We start from the raw sequence: 16,869 nt of genomic DNA on the forward strand, positions 1-16,869 counted from the left end.
ACTCAGTGATGGACCCACTGAGAATCATGTTGAAAGAGACCTAATAATTTATTCTGTTGTAAGGAACGTGGAAACAGAGACTCCAGTCACCGTTATTAAATGCATTTCCGGGGTTCGATTGTCTGATATCAGATAAAATTTACAAGTGCTGGCTAATGCTAAATGTAGATTTTCTAAAATTTTCTAAAAGTCGGCACTAATGATGTCCGGCTTCGCAAGGCGGAGATCACTAGAGATAATGTTAAAGAGGTGTGTGAACTTGCAAAAATGATGTTAGACACTGCAATATGCTTTGGCCCCCTCCCTCCCCATCGTGGTGACGAGGTTTATAGTAGATTAGTGTCAGTCACTGAATGGCTGGATGTCTGAGTGATGTCTGGAGAATAGCATAGGATTTTGGAAAAGTTTTTGGGGTAGACCTGACCTGCTAAAGAGAGACGGACTCCATCCAGGGAAGATGCCACTCTCCTCTCTAGTAATTTGGCTCATAGTCTTTAATAATGATAGTATCTGATTAACTGGGACCCAGGTCAAGAAGCAGACAAACTGGTTAATCCGAACATCTGCTAGCTGCCTTGAGACATCACACAGGTCACATAAACTACAACACATATCACATATCACCTAGATATCTTATAGAGACCGTGTATGTTCCCCGAACTACCAAACATAAAACTCTCATTTAGTCAAACTTAAAAAAAAATAAAAATAAAATAAAATATAAACATCATATGAAGGTAGGGCTACTAAACATTAGACTAATTGTAAATGAAATTATTACAGATCATAGTTTGGATGCCCTCTGTTTGACCAAAACCTGGCTTAAACCGGATGAATATATTCGTTTAAATGAATCTATTCCCCCAGGTTATTGTTATAAACATCAGCCTCATCTGAAGGGTCGTCAAGGAGGAGGTGCTGCTACAATTTACAGTGAGGTTTTTGGTGTTACTCAGAGTACAGGATATAAGTTTAAGTCTTGTGAACTAATAATGCTTAATGTTACACCGTCAGATATAAATAAAAAAACTGTCGTCTTTTGCCCTTGCTACAGTATATAGATCACCTGGGCCTTATTCTGATTTCCTTGGTGAATTTGCTAATTTTTTATCAGATCTTGTAGTTACTGTAGATAGAACTTTAATTGCTGGTGACTTCGACATTCACATAGATAATGAATATGACACATTGGGATTAGCATTTATCGATATTCTCAACTCTCTTGGAGTCAGACAAAATGTGACAGGACCAACTCATCACCATAATCATACACAAGATTTAATTCTGTCATATGGAGCTGATGTTGATACTATAGAATTTCCTCTGCAGAGCGATGACATCTCAGATCATTACCTCATCTCTTTTATGCTGCGATCAACTAATGTTACACAATCTACACCACACTATCGTTCAGGTAGAACTATTCTTTTGACCACTAAAGATAGCTTCACTAATAATCTTCCAGATCTATCTCATTCACTCAATAAGCCCCAAAGTCTAGAAGAACTTGATGAAATAACAGAAAATATTAATATAGTCTTCTCTAGCACTCTTGATAGTGTCTCCCCCCTTTGATTAAAGAAAATTTAAGAAAAAAGCCTCGCACCATGGGACAATGATCACACTCATGCTCTCAAGAGAGCAGCTCGGAAAATGGAGTGCAAGTGGAAGAATACAAAATTAGAGGTATATTGCAGAGCATGGAAGGATAGCGTCTGTAGCTACAGACAGGCACTAAAAGTTGCCAGGTCAGCATATTTTAGCAAACTCATAGAAAATAACCACAACAATCCTAGGTGTTTATTCAGTACTGTGGCTAAATTGGTAAGGACTAAAGCCTGAACTGAACCAGATATACCGTCGCAGCACAATAGTAAAGACATGAATTTCTTTACTGATAAAATTGAAATAATCATAAATAAAATTGGAATTATGCAATCATCTGTCACAGTACCTCAGAAAACAGTGTCTCATAATTTTCCTCACGTGCAACTTCAATCCTTCTCTGTCAAAGGTCATGAAAAGCTAATAAAATGTATCAAAACATCAAAAGCCACAACATGCATGTTAGATCCAATACCAACTAAGCTCTTTAAAGAGGTATTCCCTGCAATCTCAGAACCTCTTCTTAATGTTATTAACTCCTCCTTAATCTTAGGACAAGAAACTTTAAAATGGTAGTTTTCAAACCACTAATTAAGAAGCCACAACTTGATCCTGGAGAACTGGCTAATTATAGACCGATTTCAAATCTCCCGTTTATGTCGAAAATACTAGAAAAGTAGTGTCCTCCCAACTATGTTCATTTCTACAGAGAAATAGTATATATGAAAAGTTTCAGTCAGGATTTAGGCCCCATCACAGTACAGAGACTGCAATGATCAGAGTTACAATTGACTTGCTCTTATCATCTGATCGCGGCTGCATTTCACTTCTAGTGCTTCTAGAGCTTAGTGCTGCCTTCGACACGATAGATCACAACATTCTCTTGAATAGGCCAGAGAATTACGTTGGCATTTGTGGACTTGCATTAGCATGGTTTAGGTCCTATTTAGCAGACCGCTACCACTTTGTCTATGTAAATGATGAATTGTCCAACCAAACAAAACTTAAGTATGGAGTGCCACAGGGATCAGTTTTAGGGCCTCTGCTTTTCTCCTTGTATATGCTTCCCCTGGCAGATATTATCAGGAATTGTGGAATAAGTTTCCACTGTCATGCCGACAATACCCAACTTTATATTTCTTCAAAACCTGACAAAATTTCACAATTCTCCAAATTAGCAGAGTGTATCAATGGAATCAAAGATTGGATGGCCAGAAATCTCCTTCTACTGAATTTCGACAAAACAGAAGTACTAATTATTGGAACAAAAACCTCTAAAAACAAGCTGTTAAAATATAATTTGACTCTCAACGGATGTACTGTTACATCGTCTTCAACAGCGAAGAACTTAGGTGTTATATTTGAAACCAATCTGTCCTTTGAAAATCAAATTACCAATGTTTGTAGAACAGCATTCTTCCACCTAAGAAATATTGCTAAATTACGACACATGCTCTCTGTTGCTGATGCCGAAAAACTAATTCATGCGTTCATGACCTCAAGACTAGATTATTGTAATGCATTACTGGGAGGATGTCCAGCAAGATGAATAAATAAACTTCAATTGGTTCAAAATGCAGCAGCCAGAGTGCTGACTAGAACCAAGGAATATGATCATATTAGCCCATTTTATTGTCATTACATTGGCTACCTGTTAAATTTCGTATTATTTTTTTTATTCTGTTAACTATGTACAAAGCTTTGAATGGTCACGTTGATTACAATCATTATGATTGCAAAATTTTGGCCTGTTAATAGTTCCTAGAATATCAAAATCCACAAAAGGAGGTAGATCTTTTTCATATTTGGCTCCTAAACTATGGAATAGTCTCTCTAACACTGTTCGAGATGCAGACACACTCACTTAGTTTAAGTCTAGACTAAGACTCATCTATTTAGCCAGGCATACACCTAATTTATCCTTCAACTCACAATTAGGCTGCTTTATTTAGGTCTGCCGGAACCAGAAACCAGAAACATTGATCATGATCTATAACTCTGCAATAAATTGAATGGCATCTATGCTAATATTATTCTATTTGTATCCCTGTCTCAACCTCGGGACTCCTATCCTGAGGTCACCAGAACTGGCTGGATCCAGCTCCATTCCTGCTTTGTGTTGGACTCCACTGCTATGTGTCTCTGAGTGATGATGACTAAATGCAGCCGGTGCCAGCCAAACATCACTTCAGTCTATTACGATGGACTTCAGAGGACGAACTGATGCCAGCTCCAACCATAAGACATGGGATACATCATATGCAATTGCCCGAACCTTGGACTTTGGATAGACCTCACCGAAATTACCTGCCGGTTGAACTGTGATGCACCTCACTGATCTCTGCCTGCATCCCCTCTGTCTAATGATGGACTGCACTCTTATAATAGAATACACAGACTATCAATTAATTGCCATCAAAACCCTTCATCAGCCAACTAACAAAGGGCAATGCATCTATGTGAACTTCTGCCGTTAATCCAAAATGAACTTCAAAGACATTAGTCATTAATCTTACAGTTCTTACAAAATCTTTGTTTAAACACTGACCCTTAACACTTACATAGTTTAATCATTTTAAACTATGACTTGCACTATACACAATTAAGTAATAGTAGCATTATATTCATGATGTTAGCTAGAGGGGAACTGGCCCCACAGTGAGCCTGGTTTCTCCCAAGGTTATTTTTCTCCATTAACCAATAACATGTGGAGTTTTGTGTTCCTTGTCACAGTCGCCTTTGGCTTGCTCACTGGGTTTCTAAATACAATTATTATTTAATTACTTATTTTTAAACACAATTCACAATCATATTTTATCAAACTAAACAATGATGACTCTATATATTACAGTTTTCTGTTAATGCATAATTTTCTGTAAAGCTGCTTTGAAACGATACTAAAAAATACTTGACACATCTGGGGTGGCATAAGGGTGAGTAAATGATGAGAACATTTTCATTTTTCGGTGAACTATCCCATTAAGGGCTCTTGTCAGATCTGGATGAATTTGTCAATAAGAAGAGAGGTTTGGAAACCTTTCTAGTAATTATTATGGTGAAAACATGAACAATGTCCCAGAGGGACATTATATATAATACTGAAATATAAACCAAAGCAAGATCATGTTTTATTAATGCCTACTTTCGCTATTTCAAAGCTTTTAGTTCTTAGTTCACTGTAGTTACAGTTTTCAGTGTCTAAATAATTTAGATCATTAGTTCTGTACAGCTGTACTGCCGCTTCCTAAACTCAGAGTGTGCAGCCTTTGTAGGGCCCGTAACCCTGGTCGTGCAATACTCTATTCACAATACGATCGCCTTGTGTTCGCACATCTCTCACGTGCGTGACTCGCTGTGCACGCGCAGGAATGCTGTCTATTTGCGCTCCAGTTGTCAATCACTCGAACAGCAAAGCAAAAGCCATTTACACTTAACTTCCATGGATTTATACAGTTAATCAGCTGTAGCTGCCATAGTTTCCAGTACCCCCACGAGGGCGTGGGTTAAATGCGTAAATACTGATCATGATATGTCGGACGCGGGACAAAGTGCACTGATATATTGCTGCACTGATTTAAAAATGTACACTTAAAAACTGATGTCATAAGAACCCATATTTACAGAATCACCCTGAAAATGACCATCACCATGTCACAGAAATGCCTGCGTTATCGTTAGAGCCACAACTTACCTCAACGTGATCCTTAAGTTGGAACTTCAATTTTAATCTTAAAATATCCGCTTGTATTGGTGTTAAATGAAGGCATTGCATGACAAAATTATTATTTTTTTCACTCTGTGGAGTGTCACTTTCTTTGAAGAGCTTTGGCTTGAGTCTGTGACAGCACACGCAGCTGTGCTGTCGTAAAAGTCCCATTCAATAATCTCTCAATAAATTACGCACTAATTAAAATTAAACCCAGCATTGTAACGACAGGAACACTGCCCATTGTAACGAAAAGTGAAAAAAAAAAAATGTCATTAGAAATTTACCTGAGTGAGAGTAAAAAGTACCCTCTTTTAAACCTACTCTAAAAGTAAAATTTTTTCCAAAAAGTTATTCAAGTAAATGTAACGGAGTAAATGTAGCATGTTACTACCCATTTCTGGAAACTCAGTCACATAACGTCACACTAATACTCCCCAGCGATGACAACACCAAATCAGCCAGCAGCTTCATTATGCAAAATGGCCTTGTTATTTCACAATTCCCAGGGAACATTTACCATTATCTCTGATACCTTCTTAGTCTATACAACTATTACACTGGCAGCCAAAAGTTGGATTAATGTACAGATTTTGCTGTTTCGGAAGGAAATTGGTACTTTAATTCACCAAAGTGGCATTTAGCTGATCACAAAATATAGTCAGGACATTACTGATGTAAAAAGTAGCACCATCACTATTTGAAAAAAGTATTTTTTTGATCAAATCTAGACAGGCCCCATTTCCAGCAGCCATCACTCCAACACCTTATCCTTGAGTAATCATATAAATTGCTAATTTGGTACTAAAAAATAACTTGCCATTATATCAAACACTGCTGAAAGCTATTTGGTTCGTTAAATGAAGTTTAACATTGTCTTTGTGTTTGTTTTTGAGTTGCCACAGTATGCAATAGGCTGGCATGTCTTATGGTCAATATTAGGTCAAAAATGGCAACAAAAAAAGAAACAACTTTCTCTAAAAACTCGTCAGTCAATCATTGTTTTGAGGAATGAAGGCTATACAATGCTTGAAATTGCCAAAAAACTGAAAATTTCATACAAAGGTGTACACTACAGCCTTCAAAGACAAAGGATAACTAGCTCTATCAAGGACAGAAACAGATGTGGAAGGCCCAGATGTACAACTAAACAAGAGGATAAGTACATCAGATGCCTCACATGTCCTCAGCTGACAGCTTCATTGAATTCTACCCGCTCAACACCAGTTTCATGTACAACAGTAAAGAGAAGACTCAGGGATGCAGGCCTTATGGGAAGAATTGCAAAGAAAAAGCCACTTTTGAAACAGAAAAACAAAAAGAAAAGGTTAGAGTGGGCAAAGAAATACAGACGTTGGACAACAGATAATTGGAAAAGAGTGTTATGGATCTTAACCCCTTTGAGTTTTTGTGGGATTAGCTAGACTGTAAGGTGCTGTCACGATTCACTGTTGTTTGCTTTGTGTTTCTCCCCTGTCATCTGTTCCTCCCAGACTACACTTCCCATAATTCCCTGCCCTCATCACTACCAGCTGTCCTCAACTGTCCTCACCTGTGTTTAACTCATTATCCCTTGTGTATATAATGCCCTGATTTCTGTTCAGTCCTTGTGAGCTGTTATGTTTATGTATGTTATTCTCTAGATCATGGTCCGGTTTAGTTCTTGTTTGTTTATGTTTTGACCTTACTTCCTAGTTCCCAGTTTTACCCTGTTTTGTATTTTGATTTACTCTTTTATCATTAAATTCTTGCTGCACTTAGATCCAGCTCTCGTCACCTCCTTTCAGACATTACAGGTGCATGAGAAGTGCACGACAAGACAGCCACATCTACGGCAAGTGCTACAGGAAGCGTGGGGTATCTGGACAAACTGTCAGCTAGAATGCCAAGGATCTGCAAAGCTGTCATTGCTGCACGTGGAGGATTTTTTGTTGACAACTCTTTGAAGTAGTTTAAGAAGTTCTGAAAATGTTTTTCAAATTGTAATAGTCATTTTTTACGTTATTCATGTCCAGACTATACATCGCTACAGTTCAATTAACCAGAAAATATTTAATTATATACATGATTTATAGGGGAGACAGGGGCTGGTTCTGTGTAACTACAGTATAAGGTTAGGAGTCAAAAGTCCAATTACACAAATGTTTATTTTCTCTAGCAGCAGTAGTTTTGTATTCCGGTATCAAAGGCCTAGTTCAAAACTGTCTTATGTTATTTATTTATTTTTTTAATTGGTGGGGTTTTTTTTTTAATTCTATGTCCCAAACTAAAATTACAATGTCATCATATTTTCTAAGTGAACACAATAAAATCACTGGCTTACAATCAAGCGAGGGTCAACTATATATAATGAAGGTATTTCTCAAACAAAAAGTGTTCTAAGGACAATGGTATTTTTCTTAAATACCCAAAATTCTTAAATATAATGTAAAAACAAGTTTTCACGTTTTTATTGGGGCAAATTATCACATGTTTTGTTATCACGTGTTAATTACAATTTCTGTTTGATAAAACAATGGTGTTATATTTTAGTACATCAACATTTACATTATTGTTTTGTTTCATATGTTTTGCTGTTAAAAGTTAGCTAAAAAGTCTATAATAGGCTGTTTAATGACAGATTCCATTGTGACAACTTACAGTACCTCATATAGGGTCTGTTTCAAAAACTAGTGAGCTGCCTTGCTGTCTCCTGCCTACATAAGTAGCTGCCTTTTATGGCAGCATACTAACTGAATATGAGTCTCATAAGAATGCTCTACATAGGCAGCATCTCCTCGCATTATTCAAATAACGCTCCTGTGTGTCTCGTGCAAGGGATGTGAGAGGAATGACACAGTATTCTAATGAGCAGAAATATACATGGCACACACACATTTTGGGTAAAATGTTTAGTTTTCTATTATTTAAAAAAAAAAAAAATCAATACTTATCAGCAATGGATGGATTATAAGTATATTTATAATTCAAATCTTGTAATTCATTTTCCAAAGAGCTCATCACAGTGCCTTATGGGGTCGCCTACCAAGGGGAAGAGTACATATGGTGACATCTTAGAATTTGGAGGCAGCAAAATTAAGGGACCTACCTTTTGGAACAGCCTTTGCATTGGGAGTGCGCATACGAAACCTTAAAATGTTGCCTCTGGAGGCAGCTCACTAGGTTTGGAACAGAACCATAGTGTGACAACATGCCCGCTATTGGGGCTAACGTGTGGTGAAAGAACATAATCTTTTTTCCTGGGCGATAATGGTTGAAATGTTCAACAACTCTTTCATAGCCAAGGCATTAAGGTACAGTATGTGCCTATACAGAAATTGACTTTCATAAATAAAACTATCCTGAGAAATATTCACTGGAGTAAAAAGTGTATCTTCTAAGCACATATATAAGCATGTCTTCAGCTCAATAACAAAAAACACCAGCCCAAATCCAGACCTGCAATGTCCTGCAATCTTTATAGCATCTAAATCGACATGTAAACACTGACCATAAGTAGCAATATTACATCACTTTTCTGTGTGCTGTAAGTCATTAGAGCTGACATTTCCACGGTGTGATCATCTCTTCCTGGCTGAGTCCAGCTGGAATACACTAATGATTACAGCAGAGGTCTGTGTGGTTTGCAGATGGATCAGAAATGAATATGTATCTCCACATTTGCTCATACACCTTAAATCTCCCATTAGAGGAAGAGTGTGAGAGCATGCACACATAAGCTCTGCCAATCAGACCAAAATTAAGAGGAGTAAGGATTATCTAAGGATGTGAATCTTTGTTTAACCTCTGACCTCTAAGATGATTTTGCCATTCAGGCTTCACACTGGCTGGCGCAGAGTTTATGACATTTCCCAGATTAGACAAATACATTGATAATGATCATGTTTAAATTGACAGTAAAAAGCTGTTTATTGCAAGAAAGCTGCTTAAGGCTCAAAATTGATTCATGCGTTTACATAAGCTATGTTCGTGGCTTCTTCTTTACTCCCGTATACATGCGGTTCAGTCAGTAAGCAGCTTTCTTCACAGTAATGTAATTTCCCCGCAACACTTGTGTAGATAACAAACATGGCACTCAGGGGAGGCTTCGCTATTTTATTCTGTTGCTTCGCTTTTTTTCCAGTTGTTGCTGTGTTAGTTTCCTTCACTTTCTATCGTGACCTGCAGCAGAATTGCAATGCAGTAGTGAGGTTTCCCTCTGACATAAAACTCTGGGATTCCCCCAGTGTATGAGTGTATACAGTATATGCAAACGTGAGGGACTGTCTCTATTTTACAGTACATTGGTGTGTATAAACGGGTATATTTTATAGTGTATGTGATTTTCCCTCTGTACTCCCAGAATGTTGAGTTGTTGTTGGGCTCCATCCTATGACGTCTGTTATCCGGTCTGTTCACGCACATGCGCACTCCTCAGAAACCTGTAAGAACAATGCTGCTTATACTTTTACATGACCACAAAAGCTGTGTTCTCTGGGAGAAATCTGGATGCGTAAAACTGCTTTCTCTTAATCTCTTAATGTCAGTTTTCTTGTTTACATGACGATTCAGAATGCCACATTCTGCAAAACCCTAAAAAAAAACTTTTCTGAATTGCATGTCAACGTGGTCAATTATGGCAAAGGTCACAAAGTCACAAGGGTACTGTTTATCTATTTATTTATTTATTTTGTGAAAGATTTGAGGTTATAGTACAATTGCCATACAATAGTCAAAAGTCTGTCTCTGTAAGACTAGAGTGCCTGAACCAGAATCAAAATTTATGCTGGTCTCAACTGGTTTTTCATCAGGTTGTAATTAATTTTATACAAATCTACCTCCAGCACACTAACTGCAGGGAAATGATACAACCTGGTGTTAAAATGTGACATAGGATTAATTCTCTTAATACAATTAATTTTCTGTAATTCTCTTGTTTACAACTCACAGGGGTTCAAGCACCAGCCCTGATGCTGAACCATAATTCTTCGAGCTCCTCTGTTGTTTGGAGACAATGTGTTCAGTCATTATGTTTAAAGTGATTTCTAAAAGATGAACTTCAGAAAGCAATAGGTAAAATAGCAGCCACGGCCCGTGCATTTTAAGTCTAGGCCTTCAGTGCGATTCATGCCATTAAGAAAACACAGTTTCACAATGAATAAGATGCCGTATGCCCATCATACATTACGTGGCAGTCAACTAATAATATCAATTGACATTTTAAAAACACGTCCACGCACGAAAGCCAGAACCAAAGAAGTCTAATACCAAGGAAAATCTCTAATAATATTTGCGATTTAAATTTTGCTTGCAATAAATTTTGTTTCGTCAGGGTACATGGTTAATTTTCAAAACTTGATCCGACACTGAATGCTCAAGCAGCCTAATTTACACTTAGAAAACTCTGATGTTGCTATAACAATGCAAAAAGCACTTACCAATTTGCTTGAAGTGAAAAATCAGTCCTCCTTTCCTGTTTAATTAATCAATCGCACGATCATGCAGGACATCTCAAGTTTTTAAATCCATAAGGATCTCTTTCTCAATGGCAATACCAGCAGTGATGACAGCAGACTCATCAGCAAGATCTCACGTTCTTCGCTTTCAAATGACATCACTTAAAGCTCAACGCCAGCTAGTAGGCCTGGACTGGGACATATCCTAAAGATCACACCCACAAGAACAAATAAATCAATCTGATTGGCTGATGTATCTGACAATCTGACTTTAGATGCCTATTCACTGCAGTGTTGAGGGATTCTGTGGAAATTCTGAAGGCCTGACGGGGTGGAGCACAAACTCACGCACTGCTTCAGCTAACAAGCATGGCTTCGGGCATGCGATATGTGAAAGAGTTGTCACACTTTGCTTGTAAGCATCGAGGAATAAATTCTGATTGGATATATTTTTTTGTTTTTTGCTATTAGTTTGTAGATTAATTAGGAGTTGAAAGCGATTGAAAATACATAGGCAGAGAGGTCAATGAAAAATATTTATTTATTAGGCATGTTATGCCAGCAGAGAAGGCTTTGCTGGCCCTGAGAAATTGCCACTGTAAAATAGATGTATACAGATACTGTTGTGTGCTTCTGAGGAAACAAATAATAATAAATAAATAAAAAATAAAAATAATAATAAATAAATATATGTTAGGCTACATTTGAATAGCCGTCAATGGAGGATGATGCATTTTGTTTTCCTAATTGTGTAGTTACTGCATTTACCAGCAGGGGCTAACTGGACCATGCTAACCAGCCAAACTTTGACCCTTTGTGATAGATGTGCTTGCTGTGGTATGACAGATTTCCTGTCTGGATGACAAGAGAGCATAAGTGACTTTGACCACTAAGCAGTTTTTGTTTTGTTTTTTCCCTTTCCTTTTCAAGAGGTAAAGATTTTTAATCCTTTAACTCTCCCACGACTGACCGAAATTATCATGAATGAAACCCATGCCATCATTTATTTGAAAAAAGAGGCCGTATTTTTTTTTTTTTTTTTTTTTATTTATTTATTTGCTACTATTGTTTTCCTGTCACAATCAGTCATTCACTGGAAGGACTTTCTATAAACGAGGGTTAAAATGATGAGGAACCACATAATAAGACAGTGTGTAGAAAGGCTGTTGAAACAAGCAGGTCTTAATTAATATATTTGTGCATCACACTTTCTACAGGCTGAAACTATTCACTCACTTAAGAGGCCATTGAAACATACACACACACACACACACACACACACACACACACTCAGACAACCCTGAGCCCTTGCATGTAATTAGCTATCCTTCCTTTCCTAATTACTGCCATTCATTCCATTTCAATAAGAGTCACTGGTAAGCAACTCTTCACAACACACGCACCCACACTGAGAAACATAGTTACACACTCACAGAGTACAGGTGCAGGAGAGATACAAATTAACACCATCACAACTCATCAAAGCCCACAACTTACAGCAAATGAAGTTATTTAAAGAGGACATATTATGCAAAATCCACTTTTTCAAATTTTTTAAACATAATTATGTGTCCCCAGTGTGTGTGTAGACAACCACAAAATATGGTAAAAGACCATCCCCTCTTTACTTTCCTTTCCCCATCAATAAAAAAAAACAGTGTCCCCAAATGAGCCGTTCAGGTTTGTAGCCCCTTATGACGTCAAAAGGGGAAAGGTACCACCCACGGCTGATGAAGAGATCTGCCTGAGTAGCTTAGATCCGCCCTCATTAAAACCTGAGTAAGTAGCGCACAGTCCATCATATTTATCTCCTCGCTAGAGCTGCTTGTGCTAACTTGGACTGCTTCATCAACGATGGTCAACCCAAGGCTGGATTTGCTTCAGAGCTAAGGATCAAGGATGGATTGAACTTTCCTTGACCCAACTTCAGATTTGCAAGTCCTAAGTTTCACACTTTCTACTTTTTTAATGTTTGCTATTTGGCTTTCTGAATTTGCTTGTTTGCACATTGCATGAAAAACACTTGTGAAAACATTGTGCTTTGTGTAACGTAGTAACTAGTCCCTAACTACCTTATTCCATAACAATTAAGCTGTAGCTCTGTTTCAGTTACGATATAAACTGATTGGCATCCTCCACAGTCCCCCTTAAGTGGTCATGCAATGAAGATTTTCCGTGTAATAAAACCGGTCATTATTTCAAAAACAATTATGAAATGATAGTGGTATTTGATAACTATAGCTGTTTATCATATTTCATAACTCAATCTTTGGTATAAACAATACAGTAAGATAATTGACAGTGTGTTCTCCGTGTTATTTATAATTGTTGCCGGTGTATCCATGGCACCAGCAGGAAAGGCATAGCCCACTTCCAGAAAGGGGTGTGCGGCACAGCAGCTCCTTTGCATTTAAACCTACAGGCACTAAAACAGCCCATTTGGAACAGGGCTACAAAACAGGGGTATAAAGGCATTGTAGAATAAACAATCTGTGAGGTATTTTGAGCTGAAACTTGACAGACACATTCTTGGGACACCTGAGACTTGTATTACATCTGTCTCGCCTCCCTTGGGCTCAACACCTTCCTCGGTGTTCCGCTCTTCACCCGATTTCTAATTCAACACACCTGCACGCAATCAGATCACTCATCAAGGATTGCTTAAATAGGCCAATTTCACCTTAGTTCACCGTCAAGTCTCACACCTAGGACTACTGTTTGACCACATTGCTCCCATGCAGTGGTTTCCCTCCCAACTTTATTCAAGGCCTGAAGATGTTCTTTAGTGAACATTATATTGTTATCAGTTTCTCTGCCTGATTCATCCAAAGTACTGTGGACTATATCTACCTGGATTCTTGCCTTGATGTTCCCTCATCACCCTGAGAAGTCTACTTCCCATAACCTACCTGCATGCCTACCTGAGTATATCCTCCAGTGTATTTATTGTCAGTGTCATTTCAACTATGTCTTCATCTCACCATGTTTAACCTGTGATTTCTCATTAAACTGTTTCGCACCTGGTTTCACAACTGAACTTGTGTGGAATGAGTCCCTGACAGCATTGTGTAAAAAGGGGCACAATATGTCCCTTTTAAACCAACCATGCCAGAAGGAAAATGTCATGCTCATTAAATTCCATTTAAATATATCTACTCTCATGTCTGAATTATTTTATTCAGAGTACATCCAGAAGAGAAAATTATTTGCTTTAATATGAGCATCTTAATTTACCTGCTGTAAAGTTATTCCCAGAAAACAAATCAAATAGCATCATATGGTGTCTCTCTATAATATAATTATTATTATTAGTGACCACCAATTAAAGATTTGAAGGCGTAGTTCAGCCAAAAATCAAATTTCTTTTATTTACTAACCCTCTTGTTGGACTACTAATAATTCATACCGATAAATCAGGTGGCAAAATCATAAGAAATCGTACAAGTTGGCTTGTACAAAGAACATACAACTTTTATATCCATAGAGAAAAATACATTTACTCCAATAAAGTCTTACCTTTATCGCATACCCCAAAGCAAAACCTAACCATAAAGACTATCCCCTTACCCAAACCCCAACCAAGATTTTCATTAGGGCAGACATGGGCAATTTACAGCCCGCGGGCCGGATACGGCCCTCCACGCTGTTTAATCTGGCCTGCAGCTCATTTATCCCAAAAGCATTTTTTCATTGGATATTTCAGTTATCTTGCATTGGAGCCTAAGGTGACTCCACAAGCATTTAACATGCTCCGGTTGCCAGATCCCCCACCCCCCCCAATTTAGAAATATTTAAGTCCTTCGCACCTGTATTTTAATTTAACTCTTGCAGTGATCATGTATCAAGTCATGCAGCCTGTTTTATTAATGTGTGTGCTAAATGGAAAGCCAAATCATTAGCGGACAAAAAAAAAAAAAAGATGCTGTGTTTTCAGACCTCGAATAATGCAAAGAAAACAAGTTCATATTCATTTTTAAACAACACAATACTAATGTTTTAACTTGGGAAGAGTTCAGAAAACAATATTTGGTGGAATAACCCTGATTTCCAATCACAGCTTTCATGCGTCTTGGCATGCTATCCACCAGCCTTTACATTGCTGTTGGGTGATATTATGCCACTCCTGGCGCAAAAATTCAAGGAGCTCGGCTTTGTTTGATGGCTTGTGACCATCCATCTTCCTTTTGATCACATTCCAGAGGTCTTCAATGGGGTTCAGGTCTGGAGATTGGGCTGGCCATGACAGGGTCTTGATCTGGTGCTCCTCCATCCACACCTTGATTGACCTGGCTGTGTGGCATGGAGCATTGTCCTGCTGTAAAACCCAATCCTCAGAGTTGGGAAACATTGTCAGAGCAGAAGGAAGCAAGCGTTCTTCCAGGATAACCTTGTATGTGGCTTGATTCATGCGTCCTTCACAAAGATGAATCTGCTCTATTCCAGCCTTGTTGAAGCACCCCCAGATCATCACCAATCCTCCAACAAATTTCACAGTGGATGCGAGACACTGTGGCTTGTAAGCCTCTCCAGGTCTCTGTCTAACCATTAGACGACTAGGTGTTTGGCAAAACTGAAAATTGGACTCATCAGAGAAGATGACCTTACTCCAGTCTTCTACGGTCCAATCCTTATGGTTTTTGCAAACCTCAGCCAGGCTTTTCTTTGCTTCTCTTTGATAAAGGGCTTTTTTTCTAGCTTTGCACGACTTCAGCCCTGCCACTAGGTGCCTGTATTGAACCTTCCTCGCTATGCACTTCACACCAGCTGCTGTTTGTCATTATTTTTATAGGTCACTTGAGGTCATCCTATGGTTGTTGAGTGACTTTTGAAAGAGCTGGCGGTCATCCCGGTCAGTGGACAGTCGTTTTCGCCCTCTGCCGGTCTGTAACTTTGTCCCCAATGTCTGCTTCTTGACCTTGGTCTTATGAACTGCCATCTTTTAAATTTTTTTAGGATGGAAGCAACCTGAAGCTCACTGTATCCCTCTGCCAGTAAAGCCAGAATTTAACCCTTCTTTTCCCTCACTCAAAACTTTTCTTTTCAACTCTTGGCATGGTCAATAGTTATTTTTTTGATTCCAATTATTTTTGAGGTACTACTAGCACTGTTTTTTCCATCCAGCTGGTCCTATTGCAAGAGGATAGTAATGACCAAAGCACTTATATATTATACTTTTCCTCGTTAAATAAGATTTGGTTCAGGTGATCGCCTAATCAGTACCTCATTAGGTATAATGAGGTGTGCTTGTGTTGGAATTCAACAGACACTGGAATGGAGTGGCTGCCGTACGTGTAGAGATGCTGATTTTAGATCATTTTTGAGTGGTCTCTTAATTTTTTTCAGAGCTGTGTGTGTTTGTGTGTATTTTTATATATATAATGCTTAAGCACTCTGCCTATAGTTTAACGTTCTAAAGTATTAAAAGCTAAAAGTAGAATTAACTAATTTTAAGAAGTCTTCAGACAGAGGACTTGAAATGTAGTGGACGGCATACATGGAACTTTTTGGGGGGCTCGACAGTCCCAGTTCTCATTCACTTATGGGAAAATAACTGCAAAATAACTTGTGTTCAACGGAAGACAGAGCAACTCACAGATTTGGAGCAACACAACAAGGGAACCATAGTACCAACAGGTTATTGATTTACAATGACTGCAATTTGTGTTGAATAAATAAATAGGAATGATCAATCAAATTTGTTCACTAACTTAGCCTTTTTTAAAAGATACTATTGAATTGGACTGTATTGTATTGATTTGAAATTCTGTTTGTTGATTGGTCCTCAATCCACAATATTCTCAGCAGGTCCACTGCATTTCGCAAGGTGGGCGGAATTTCTGGTTGGCTAGCGGAAGTGCGATTTGTTGGCGTTTTGTGTATAGCCGGTCACTGCTTGGTTGCGTGTCATGTGGTTAGATTCTTGCTTTTTAAATGTTGCAAGATGCCTTAAAAATTTCCCGGACAATGTGGGCAGTTAATGATTATCCTAATAATCAATCGAAACAAGTTTTTCTAAAACAGCAATGTTATGATCAGAAACCACTCGCAAAGCACAGCGCTTCAATCCCAGTTGCAGCTTCTTCCATTGGCTGTTTACAGAAGGACAGACCTAGGAACATCTGT

The sequence above is a fragment of the Myxocyprinus asiaticus genome, chromosome 20 (genome assembly GCF_019703515.2).
Source record: "Myxocyprinus asiaticus isolate MX2 ecotype Aquarium Trade chromosome 20, UBuf_Myxa_2, whole genome shotgun sequence".
NCBI lineage: Eukaryota > Metazoa > Chordata > Actinopteri > Cypriniformes > Catostomidae > Myxocyprinus > Myxocyprinus asiaticus.